At 43.0% G+C, this 13,029-nt stretch overlaps 1 long non-coding RNA gene across 1 annotated transcript; it reads right to left on the reverse strand.

Moving 5' to 3' along the window:
• Positions 1–11,877: 11,877 nt before the first annotated feature.
• LOC127382845 (uncharacterized) lies at positions 11,878–12,657 on the reverse strand. Its single transcript, XR_007889061.1, has 3 exons — positions 12,588–12,657; positions 12,418–12,494; positions 11,878–12,295 (listed from the first exon to the last, which is right to left on the reverse strand). It is a non-coding gene; the product is annotated as an uncharacterized LOC127382845 (long non-coding RNA).
• Positions 12,658–13,029: the final 372 nt, after the last annotated feature.

Below are 13,029 nucleotides of genomic sequence, written 5' to 3' on the forward strand. Positions count from 1 at the left end.
CATGTTGGCAACACTCAAGATGAAAACTGAAAACAATTATTCTCTACCCTGAAATTCCAGTTATAAGAAACTGTACATTGTCAAACACTTGAGGTTGGGCTTATTGATTTACTTTCAACCAGTGAGGCACCTTCTTAATCCAAACTGATGTACATCCATTTAAAACTCTTTTAAGAATCTCCAGGATGAGTCTTGCTGTGGTTTAACTAACTAATTTGAAAATGCACCCTTTGGCCTAACCACTGCAAACCTGGACCCGAATCAATCTGATCTAGAGTGAATAAAGACCACAAGCCATGCAGCTTTGTACAGCTATTTTTAAAGAAATCCACCCAGGAACACACTTCAGAGGAAAGATTTCCTGGAGTAGATCTTGGCACATGCAAATGAGAAACAATAATTAGTGATGATCTTCAAGCCATGCTTCCTCCCACAAGCAGTGGTATAATTATCACTCACAGATGATTACTCATTTTTATGTACTTTCAACAGAAAAAAAAAAAAGTAAATCTCCAGCAGGAAAAGCTCATAAGATGCTGCTGATACTAACTAGGACTCAATGCAGATTTCATCCTGTTTTTAGTCAGACATAAATAAAATTATCTGGGATAGTAAAATACCCAAATTTCTTGTAAACAACTAGAGTAGATGCCTACTTTAGTTGTCATAACTTGTACTAAATAATACTCTACAGTAATTTGCTTCAAAGACACTATCAAATTAAAAACTAACTTTAAAGTTCATAACACTTTAGATCCTTAGCACTGTACATTTAAAAAGTCCATTTTGTTTTATACTACAAAAAATATCCATGTAAGGTTCAGCTCATTCCTCATAAGTCACTTCACTTTTCCCTTTTCATGCACTACCTTAAATCCTGAGATGCTTAACCTATGAACACTGGAAGCTGTATTATCCTATCCTGTGCAGCCAAGAGACTTGGATGGCTGGATCTTGCAGCCTTTTTTGGAGAAGAATTTATCAGTGATCAGTTGTACAGCCCTTCACTGTCAAAATACATAAGTTCTGCCTTTCCCATCAAGTTGTGGTAAGAAGATCTTCTCCCTATGCCTTCTCTTTCTCCAGACATGAATAACGAGATAGAAACTTTCTTCCACCATAAATCTGTGCCTGCTAGTACAGAAAATAAAAAATGTTTCTTTTTTTTTTTTTTTTTTTTTTTTTTTCAGACTGTATTTGTGTAAGTGTTGAAACAAGCTATCTTGGATACCAGAAACATCATGCTACATTAGCATGGAGTGCTGAATGGGTTAAATTCACCCAGCTAAGAAACAGGGCAAATTCTCTGCCATGGAGTGGCCAGTCCCTGCAGCTGGTCAGCCTTGTTATGTAAGTTAGCCTAATTAAAGCTAGCTGACATATTCTTCCTTGATACCTGGGACAGATGTGAACAGAGGCATACCAGCTTGCTTGATTCCCCCAGCAGCATTTGGCTGCTGCACAGTGGTGCTTATCAGCAGATCTCATCTCAGTGCAAAGAAGGAGCTCTTGATCCCTGGTGATTTCCTAATTTAGCCAATAGCCAGACCCAGAAGACAGGTAACCTACACACTTAACCTCTCATATTGGAAGAAAAATACAGTCTGCACAGGTTGCTGACCCTTGCAATCCTCATGCTTAGCAGCTACTCTCACCCACAGAGGTTGTTCTCTGACTAATATTTTTTTTTAGAAAACTTACGACTGTATAACTTCATATTTCTATATGGTTTTCATCACTAAGGAAGACCTTTTCTCTGAATTTGCTGTTTTACTTGTCTTTTTGCATGCATCTTTACAAGATGCTGTGCTACCAATGTTCCCTCTCTGGTGTTTTAAACTACATTTTTTAAAGCTTTTAATTCTTTTAACCTAGGTTGTTTCCTAAGATTGACCACGGCACTGATCCCTGCTGTGGATTTTTGAAGATGACAAGCACAAAACTTGCTTAAGGAAAATGTGTAAACTTTAAGGATCTGGCAACAGACTCAAATCTCTCGTGGAACAGGTGGCCATCCCAGGGGAAGCCATTTGCCCCAGATTCTGTGCTGCCACAGCAACCACTGTTGATTTTGGCCTGGCTGTTTTGCTCTGCGCTTCCCTTTTGTTTTACTGAATGGTTCAGCAAGACACAGGCACGGGCACAAACCAAAAGAGAGCAGATGCTGAGTATTGGTGGATCTGCGGGGCCCTCCACAATCCTTCCTCCTACTGCTCAAACCTCCATTCAGACTGTTTATTCATTGACTGTATGACTAAGACCTGCAATCAGATAAAATACAGGTGGGAGGACAGCTTGGGTAATGAGATACTGTATCAGACACTAGCAGCTAAGATCTGTAATTACTCAGTGTAATTCGTAGGGGGTAGGGCAGAGAAACATGCCATTTCCAGCACTTCTAGCCCTCCTTGGAAGAAAAAATGCTTGGGATGATGTTTAACTGAAAAGACAGGTATTGGTGAAACTGGCTAGTAAGAATCACAGAATCATAGAATGGTTTGGGTTGGAAGGGACCTTATAGATCATCTACTTCCAACCCCCCTGCATGGGCAGGGACACCTCCCACTAGACCAGGTTGCTCAAAGCCCCATCCAGTCTGGCCTTGAACACTGACAGGGATGGGGCAGCCACAACTTCCCTGAGCAATATGTTCCACTGTCTCACCACTCTCACAGGAAAGAATTTCTTCTTGATGTCTAACCTAAATCTACCCTCTTCCAGTTTAAAGCCATTACCCCTTGTCCTATCACTACATGCCCTTGCAAAAAGCCCCTCCCCAGCTTTCCTGTAGCCCCTTCAGGCACTGCAAAGCCACCATAACGTCTTCCCAGAGCCTCCTCTTCTCCAGGCTGAACAACCCAAACTCTCTCAGCCTGTCTTCATGGGAGAGGTGCTCCAGCCCTCTGATCATCTTCATGGCCCTTCTTTGGACTCCTTTGAATACGTCCATGTCTGTCTTATGCTGGGAACTCCAGGACTGGACACAGTACTCCAGGTGGGGTCTCACCAGTCCAGATTAGAGGGGGAGAATTACCTCCCTTGACCTTGAATCATAGAATCATCAAATGTGGGGGGTTGGAAGGGACCTTTAAAGGTCATCCAGTCCAGCCCCCTGCAGTGCACAGGGACCTTTTTAACATAGAATAATAGAATGACCTGCTGGCTGTGCATCTTTTGATGCAGCCCAAGATACGGTTGGTTTTCTGGGCTGCAAGTACACATTGCTGGCACATGTTGAGCTTTTCATCAACCAACACTCCCAATTCCTTCTCGTCAGGGCTGTATCTCAATCAATTCGCTACCCAACCTGTAACTGTGCTTGGGATTAAGTAAGGTTTAACTGTGAAGTGAAGCCCCACAACCTTTGCTCTCCGAGGGACATGTGAATGGTCCTGAGCAGTGCAAGGTCTGACTGTAGCCAGGCCAGGCTTGCAGTTAAGATGCAGATCCATCCATAACAAGTCCCAGCAAATTTCTGCCTAGAGCAAAATAAACTACAGTCACATTTGCCTTAAAACAAACAAACAAAAAAGCAAAACAAACAAAAAAAACCCAGCAAGTAATTCTAAGAGTGGAGGTCATGCTGTCAGGACATTGGAAGACCAGCGCTTGAAGGGATCCACATTTCTTAGCTGGGAATAGCTTAGACAGCATCTTGGTGCTTTAAGAACACAACAAGGTGCTGGAGACTTGGGAAGATAAGGAGTTCATGCTATTCTCTTCTGAAAAAAACCCTCTTATTTAAAAAAAAAAATAGATTCAGGGACAAAATATTTCAATGTCTCCTTAGTCACTAAGACATTCATCTCTCTAAGTAAGAAATCTTTGTTTCCCCTTTTGAGTGGGCTTAAAAAAGGAAAATTTAAACCTCATTTTGGTTAATGATTTACTCTCTTTTTAAAAAAAATCTTGACTTCTCTAGAGGTTGTAGCTATGTGAAGAATGGAAGAAATACTCACAGAGCTTCAGGAATGGTAAATTTTAAAATAATACGACCTATTTTGAAGGTTAGTATCCTTTGACCTTATAAAGCGTTTTGATCATTTTGTAACTAGAAACCAAACTGCCTCATTGTGACTCTCCTCCCATGGTCCTTTTGGAAGAAAAGTCAGGCAGAACTTGTAAAATAGTTGTAAACAAAGACAATTTTGCTGGAGAAAAAATCCTATGTGGGAAAAAAAATAATCCATTAGAAAGAGTAATAGCAAAGGTCAGGCCTGAAGGGACCTTGGAAGGTCATCTGGTCCAACTTTTCATGGGAAAAGGAGCCTAGATGAGAGCCTATTTCATTTGTTAAGTATTAAAGCACTTAATCTTAAAAATTCCCCATAATAATAAGAGTGCTATGTCTTATATAACTATAAAAAAAGTTGCTGAAAGAACATTTGCTGGATTTTCTCTCCAGCTGGCAACACTTATTTTTAGTTTCTTTGAGTTGAAGATTCCATCACAGTTTGCCAGCCTAAAACTTCACATACAGCACATAGGCCCTGCAGGAGACACTGTCCACTTCCTCACTTATTAACACCTCAGGGGAGAAATCACTTTGCAAGTTGGCAACCCTGTGAAGACAACAGGGTTGACTTGTTCTGCAGCCCCTGATGCCTGAATGCTGAGTCAGTGCACCATAACCTGCCAATGAACTGGGTTTATCTCTAGGCACACTCCTGAAATCCATGGTGAACCATTATTGCCCAGCCACCTTTCCTGTGTCACCCATGATTTTGAAGACCTCTTGCCATCAGTCAGACCCTCAATCTTCTCTTTCCTACCCAAAGAGTCTGAGCCAGTGCACTCCTCCTATTGATGAACTGTGATTGATTCCATACACAGAGGAGAAAGCCCATTATACAGGTGTTGCATCATTAAAGATGCTTAGGTAACTTAAACTCCCACTGAAAAGAAACCCTGGTCCATCAAATCCCTGACTCTCATATACAGTGAAACATTTGCTCCAGAGTGCATAAATCCTTTCTGAAAATGACTATGAGGCTCCTGAATCAAGTACTTTAGGGTTTGTTTCTGAGGGGCGATTTCAGGCTTGGAGTGCTGGAGTGTAGCACAGCATGACTGGCAGGATCAGGAACTGCAACACTGTGGTCTGTTATAGTTTTGTTGCTTTGCATTTAAACTACTAACTAGAAAACAAAGCATCTGCTTTTAAAGGTCTCCCAAATGTGTTGAGAAAAACTGTAAGAAAAATCTCGACTGATTTCTCACCTGTGAATGTATTTTCCATCTCAATTTTTCATTTTGCTGCTTAGAGACACGTCGAAGACACACAAATATTTACTGATGGATATCATTTATTCAGCTCTGGGGAAATGGTACTATTTGTATTTATATGGAGACTATCACTTTATACAAGCTAAATGTCACTGTGCATGCATTGTTTTTCAAGTCAATATTTGTTTCTTGCCATTATTCTGTGTCAGGAGATTGATGTTGATGGGGTTTATTTAATCTCCATGTGACTTGGCTCTGTACACAACTGTTATGCAATTCATAAAGGCCCCAAATGAACAAATTTGACAGACTACAACTTAATATTGTATTAAGGACCTTGAAGCCTGATCCGAGATCCTTTGAAATCAATGGAAATATTTCCACCGTGAACAAAAGATTTCAGATAAAGCCTTATTGAATATACGCCCAATTTCTTGCTGATAAAATAAAGCAGATGGCTCAGACAATGGCTCTAGTCTTGCTTTGAAAGGAAAATTCTGTATGACTGCACAGTTTTATTGTAGCAGAAGGCACTGTGGTTCCTTACTCATGTTGAATAATGTCTCATCTTGGTGAAAAGCACTGGGCTGGTGGCATGAGGCTGCTGCAGGGGACTGTGAGTGTGGGATTTCCATCTGGCCAGTGTGCTTGTTGCAAGTGCAGGAGACCTGAATTACTGACAGCCCATGTGGTGTATGACACCTAAAGGTCAAGGACAGCCCCCTGTTTAGTATGAGACAGCGTTTCGTGCACAAATCCTGTGTGCAAATCCTGCTGATGAAGTGACATTCAGATATTAGGCTGGTTGAGATCTGACCTCCACAGTGCCCTGGTGCACCCTCAGCTTGCCAAGTGGGAAGAGGGTGCAGGGATGCTGCAGTGCTTGTATGATAGTGTGAGTTTGTATCTGATGGACTCATGCTACCATGGCAGCCTTAAGGCAAACTCCCCTGGGGCTTGGGCCCGGTGCTGCCATTTGAACAAACGTCTCAAGCTGAATCCAGTCAATAGCTTCTGAAAAATCACATGAAAAAGAGAACTGCTGCTTTTAATTCTGGAACTTTGCTGTTGGTAGCGAAAGCCATGGGAACTGATAGATCAATGCCAGACACCCACTGAGCTGACAGAACATATGGACAATTTTGCGGTTACCCATATAGTACAGCCACTGTTTTGATACTGAAGTCACATTTTTGGGACCTTAGCAATGACTAGTTCTAGCTGTAGCTTTCATATGAAGGCATACTTTTTCTTTGAGACCTTTACTACAGCTACAACCAAGCTAAAATGTTTAATTTTCTCCATTGTCTGAAAAAACTGAACTATATCTTTGCTTTTGGAGACTTCCAGTTTCAGCTAAACTCACATAACTGGCATTGTAACTACATGTCTGGAGCAACTACTGTGTAAACACAAGCTAAGTAAAATATATCATAATGAAAACAATTGAGTATCAAGCATTTCAGACATGTAATTATATGAATTGGCAATAATTAGCTGTCAAAACCCATGAGCACAATATTATTAACTCATAAATGTAATGTAATTACAAAAGTTCATCTGCTATAAAAGACTAAGCAGACTTTTAACAGTTGTAACAAATATGATGAATCAAACTCTGCTGGATGTAATGTGTATTAAGATAGCAGGAGTTGATGTTTATGTTGGAGAGGGAGAAAGGACAGTATCTGGCTCTAACTCTCAGCAGAATGCCACTAGAAGTCATATGTTTTTCAGCTATATGCTACATATATACACCATATGTCTATATTCCCTTTTTGTAGTAGATTGGTTTTACTGAAAACAGACGGTGGTTCATGCAAATAACTCCCTATGACTACTAGAACATCATATCCCTTTATTAAACGGAAAAATGATTAGATGAACATTTGTCCTGCCCTTGGCTGGGTTTTGCTGCAGCAGATAATGCTCATAACAAATAAGATACCTTAATATTGTGTTAAACAGGGAAGAGTCACAGCCCCTCTCCACATCAACCAGAATTGCCCCCCAATGCTCCTCCCAGCTGCCCATCTCAGTGGTAGATGGATTACTCTAAAGGCATGACACTTTTCACACACACTGTGTGCATTTCAAATACATTTTTCTCATTAAGAACAATATTAATTTCTGGAATTAACCAGAGTACTTTGTTAATCACCACAAGCAAAGCCTTGATTTACTCTTCCTCAGAAGAGGAAGGATATGATGAGGAGGCAGCAGATGGAGAATGTCTGTCTCTTTTGCTTTACCAGACATCAGTTTCAGGAAGCCTGGGTAGATACAGGTTTGGCTAGAACTTACTGTGGGATCAGAGGCGAGTATAGAAAAGCAAAATGTTTTAAAATTCATCAGTTTTATGAAATTGAAACAGCCTACATTCTGTAATTCATATGGTGACTAAAAATGTTTGCACGTGTGTATGTATGTGTGTGTGCACAGTTACCATGAAATGGTATAAGCAGTATGATATTCCTTAAATATTAATTGGAAGCCTGAGGATGTCAGAATCCTCAACAGTTTGAGGATTTGATTTCTACTCATGAATGCCACAGCTGTGTTGGCTCACCTGCCCCCAAGATGACAAAAGGCAAGGAGATGACTAAAGGAAAGGAGCTAACAAAAGGAAAGGAGCTGACATTGCGTGACCCGTTTGCCCTGATAAGGGCTGAAGAATGCTTACATGGCATTTGAGGCTTCCTTGTCCCACGTGGGAAGTCTTGCTATCTCCCTTTCTGGATCCCAGCAGCTTTGCAGATGATACCCAGCCCAGCATTGCTTGCAGCGAGAGATGATGGGCATCATCCACCCAGACAACGACACTAATCCTTTTTGGACAGGCTGCCAGGCCTGACACCCTTGCTATTCTGTTAAATGCGGACATTGCTTATTAGGCAACACTCCTCTATCTTCAAAGCAAGCACATACCAACCTGACTGACATTAATTGGATGAAGAATTAAGTTTCTCATGGGATGTTCCTGAAAACCTACCAGACTAAGTAAATGATTCTCTGTCAAAACTTGTGCAGGGTAAAGATACAGTCTTCACAGAATGGACACATTCTATGTGTCCATAACATAACAGAGCAAGATTTGGGGCAAGAAAAGGATCTGCTGTGGTTTTGTGCTGTGACATTACAAGGAAGAGAGCTATCCAACTTTGACTTACAGAAGAAAGTTGTTTGTTTTACTCTAGTGCTATCACTTTGGTCAACTTTGTTACTGAAGACCAGTGGCACACAAGGAAACGTGTCTACAATTACAGAACATTTTTCCACTCTCGGTCCTCAGTTGAGATTAATTAAAGTTCCAGATATCCTCAGACATGTTTGTTTAATATATTCACACCCATTAACTGCCAGAGTGCACTTAATTCCTTACATGATGTCTCATGGGAGTGCATTATTCTAACCACTACTACAAAATTGAGAGCAGCCCTGTGGAAAAGGACCTGGGGGTACTAGTGGATCAAAAGCTGGACATGAGCCACCAATGTGCAATTGCAGCCCAGAAGGCCAACTCCATCCTGGGCTGTATCAAAAGAAGTGTGGCCAGCAGATTGAGAGGGGTGATTCTGCCCCTCTACTCTGCCCTAGTGAGACCTCACCTAGAATACTGCATCCAGCTCTGGTGCCCCCAGCACAAGAAAGATGTGGACCTGTTGGAACGTGTCCAGAGAAGGGCCACGAAAATGATCCAAGGGCTGGAGCACCTCTCTGATGAGGACAGGCTGAGGGAGCTGGGGCTGTTCAGTCTGAAAAAGAGAAGGCTCGGGGGGGACCTCCTTGTGGCCTTCCAGTACCTGAAGGGGGCCTTCAGGAAAGCTGAGGAGGGTCTTTTTAGACGGGCTCGCAGTGAGAGGACGAGAGGTAATGGTTTTAAGCTGAAAGAAGAGAGATTTAGGTTATAGATCAGGTGTAAATTCTTCAGTGGTGGTGAGACACTGGAACAGGCTGCCCAGAGATGCTATGAGGGTTCCATCCCTGCAGGTGTTCAAGGGCAGGTTGGATGGGGCTCTGATCAGCCTGTTCTAGAGGGAGGTGTCCCTGCCCATGCAAGGGAGTAGGAACTTGATGTTCTTTAAGGTCCTTTCCAACTCAAACAATTCTGTGATTCTGTGTGATTCTGTGAAATGTGAAAAATTAATTTGCAAAAATATCTAGTTTTCTGGGTGTAGCTCCATAAACTCACTGCCAATGCTTAGCATCCTCCAACTGGTATCCCAGTCATTGGCCATCTGATCTTGACTCAAAATCAGACTACAGGAAGTAGATAAAGTCCTCATCCCTTTCCCAACTTAAGCTCTCTAATATATCATTCTCAGCTTCTGCTTTACATGCCATCCCTAACACTAGCAGCAGGAATCAAGACCCAACTGTGTTCTGTACTGGCATCCAATAACCAAACCTAAAAGTGAGCAAATACACTTCTCAAAGCAGCTAATGTAAAACCTTACTGCAGCAAACATGCTTTTCTTGTTCTAGAGTATAGGACACTGGAGAGTTTTTTACCTGCTGCCTCCATAGTCCTGCTACCCCAGCACTGTGCCCATGCTGCAATGCTCAGGGATGCATTTTGCACTGCTGGGGTTTGGCCAAAATCACAGCCTGCAAATGCAGTGAGAGCAGGGAAGGTTGTCATAGCAGCTGTCCACTGCAGGGGGGGGGGGCTAAATCCTTTGACCAAACCCAAAAGAAACCCCTCTGCCAGGGCTGCAAAATGCAGATATGAGCACCTATGCCCAGTTTGTGGGTGTTTCACTAATTGCTCTCCATTCACTGTTGCCATCCTTTCTTTTCACACTTCTGTATTCACTCTTGTCCCCTTTCAGGGTTAGGTCAAGGGGTGGACAATACACAGTCTCAAATTATGTCTGTCATCAACAGCTACCTATAGGACATGGTCTCATGACAATGACTGTAAGTCACAGCTTATGCAAAATAACTGAATAAAAGTATTTCATATGTTAATTATGGTAATCAATTAATGTAAGTGAAAAAAACAGCTACCAGAGGTTCTGCATCATGCTTCATATTGATTGACAGGCATGAGTAGGATCTCTGCTTTCCAGATGAGTAGCTATTGGGCTATATGTCTTGGTAAGCAGAGCTCTCATTTACCTACTGTTGGGCTATGATCTTTTTAACCTGGGCCAGGTGAGAGCAGCCACCACACAAATAAATGTGGTACAGCATGTGCTGCATAGTACTGTACTGATCACTGGGCTGGGACACTGTAAAAGTTCTTTGGGAATACTTTATAGGAGAATTTTTTGTCTCTCTGATGGGCACCAGTAGTGCCAGACTTGCAATACATTAGCTATAATATCCCTAGCTATATGTACTCCTGTTTCCCTCATCTGTACCCTTAGACCAAAGCGTGCTCATGTCTAGAGTTGTTACAACCCATCACTTTTTATTGTGGAGCCAAGGTGGGACACCAGAGGTGGTGGTGGATCCTGAAGGAGCTGCTTGGTGCCATGCAGATGCAGGGGGGCTGGGCTGGGCTGAGAGCACACAGGCTACATGCAGAATGGGAAAAATAGGAGAAGCTGAGGTGGTATTTGGAGCTGCAGTGCTCAGACATTTCTGCTAGGAATCCCCCTGCTCACACTCCAGATCCATAGAAATCTTGACTGACTTTCCCAGGAATGTTCTACCACTGCTGGGGCTCAGGGGCCTGGGATTGCTGACTATGATTACAGCCACTGCTGCACACATTACAAGAAAATACATGAGTGAACCAGTAATATCAATCTACCTAGTTTAAAGAGGAAATCCTTGTGTACCTAGGCAAGTTTTTTAGAAAAAAAATTGAACAACTTTAAATTGATGACAGCAGCATCAGGACCACACCTTGTCTGGGCAGGCAGCTAACATAACAGTGGCTTTTCTTAGATAAGCTAAGGGTAGATCTGTTCCCCTCATCCCAACACCCTTGTCTTGCCACAGCCATGTGCCCCATGCTGCAGGATGTGAGCCCATCTGACCATAGGCTGGAAGGCACGGACTGGACCCTGCCATGCCCCAGCCCCTGTGGGAAGCAAAGTCCCACCACCCCATGGCCTGGGGGGACCAGTGAGTCACTGCTCTCCCGCCAAGCACTATCATGGGGCCATGGGCAGCACAGTAGGCTCCTGGGGTAGTGAATCATACCCTTCACAAACCACAAATTGTGTCAGGAGAAATACCTGGAGAGATGTACCAGCCTGCCACACAGCCCAAGCACTCCCAAAGCTCGTGCTCCAGAAGAGTTTGCAGCTATGGGTGGCTGGGGGCTGGCGTTGCCCTCCTGCTTGCCCACTCTTTGTGGGGATGGCCATGGCACGGGGACCCTCGTGGCTCTCCCCGTGGTGGTGAGGGAGGTGCTTCACTTGGGACCACACTGGAGGGTAAGAAGCAGGTGAATGCTCTGGAGGCATTGCAATGCTCTGTCACTGCAGAGGTGCTGGTGACACAGGGACTCCTTGGCTGGGAGAGCATCTCTCAGGGCACCGGAGTGTTGTGAAAGGAAGGCTGAAATAGCTTGGATGGCTGCAGGTTGCTGCAGCAAATTAAAGATGATGAAGCACAGCAGACAGTTTTATATGCTCTATTAACTGTATTAGGCCTTCATATGGGAATAATTTATTGCTGGATTCTACACTGCACGGATCAAGTGCCAAACCTCCTCTGGTTTAGGTCCTTACCAGAGGCCTTTGGATAGAAGATACGTAAGATAGGAATTAGTAGGAGCTGGAAATTTATTCTGGAGGCTATCTCAGCAATGTTAGAGGAGCAGCTGGAGCCCTTACTCCTAGATGTCCTTGATGGCACTGCTGGTGCACTTGGTAGGAAATACCAGTCCAAAACAGTGTTGAGGTTTCATGGAGACTGTCCAACAAATCTTCCTCTCAATGACCATGTGAGGGGTACTTCATGCTTCAGACCAATTTAATTTGCTTCTCACCTACTGATCTGCTGGAGCAGCACTGGTTGTGGAGATGACCCACTGCATGCTCCTGCTGGTGGAGTCACTGCCTGCTTCATCCGTCACTGGAGGTGACAAACACACCCCTGGGTTGAGCATCTGCAGAAGGAAAATTAGGCAATTCAGAGGTTACTTGTACATGTCCCACTGCAGGCGTTGCAAGCAGGAATATCTGAGCTGCTCCTCTCTCTCCTCTGCATCATGGATGTGCAGGTACTCACCTTTGATGGATGGTACTCTTGGATGAGCTTGCTAATGGCTCCAGTTATGCCCCTCATGAAGCTGATCTTTGAGATTCCTGAAAGACCCCATTAACACTCCATTAGAATCCTGATAGCTTCCATTCACTGAATTATTTAATTACTTAAATTTTTCAAACATATCAGAATACCTGCTAAGTCAAATGTGACCTCTTAGTCTTCTGTGAGAGGGGCTGAGCTGTTGCAGCTTTCTTTTTCTCTTCACACACATTCTTCCTATAGCACTCAGCCTTGTACCTTCAGAAAAAGGTGTTTTTGAGAAAAGCAGAATGCTAAGTGATTTTCTTTTTTTTGGTGATTTATCCAAGTGCCTGTTTGCTCCCACACACTGCGAGTGGATAATAGCAGTTCTCAATCAAAGTTAAAATTACTAATGCTCTTGTCTGTGGAAAATTTAGTGCAGGAAAAAAAAAAAAAAAAAAAGGTTAATGATGCTGCTATACTACTGATCTTACTATGGCTTGTCACATCTTCATCCCTGCACCCCTGTGCAGCATTATGATATGGACTGGTTATTGTAGTCCATATCTCTGCTGAAACTGATGTAAGACAACTGTATCTGATATTCTGCTA

Source organism: Apus apus, chromosome 3 (assembly GCF_020740795.1).
Source record: "Apus apus isolate bApuApu2 chromosome 3, bApuApu2.pri.cur, whole genome shotgun sequence".
In the NCBI taxonomy this organism is placed as follows: Eukaryota; Metazoa; Chordata; class Aves; order Apodiformes; family Apodidae; genus Apus; species Apus apus.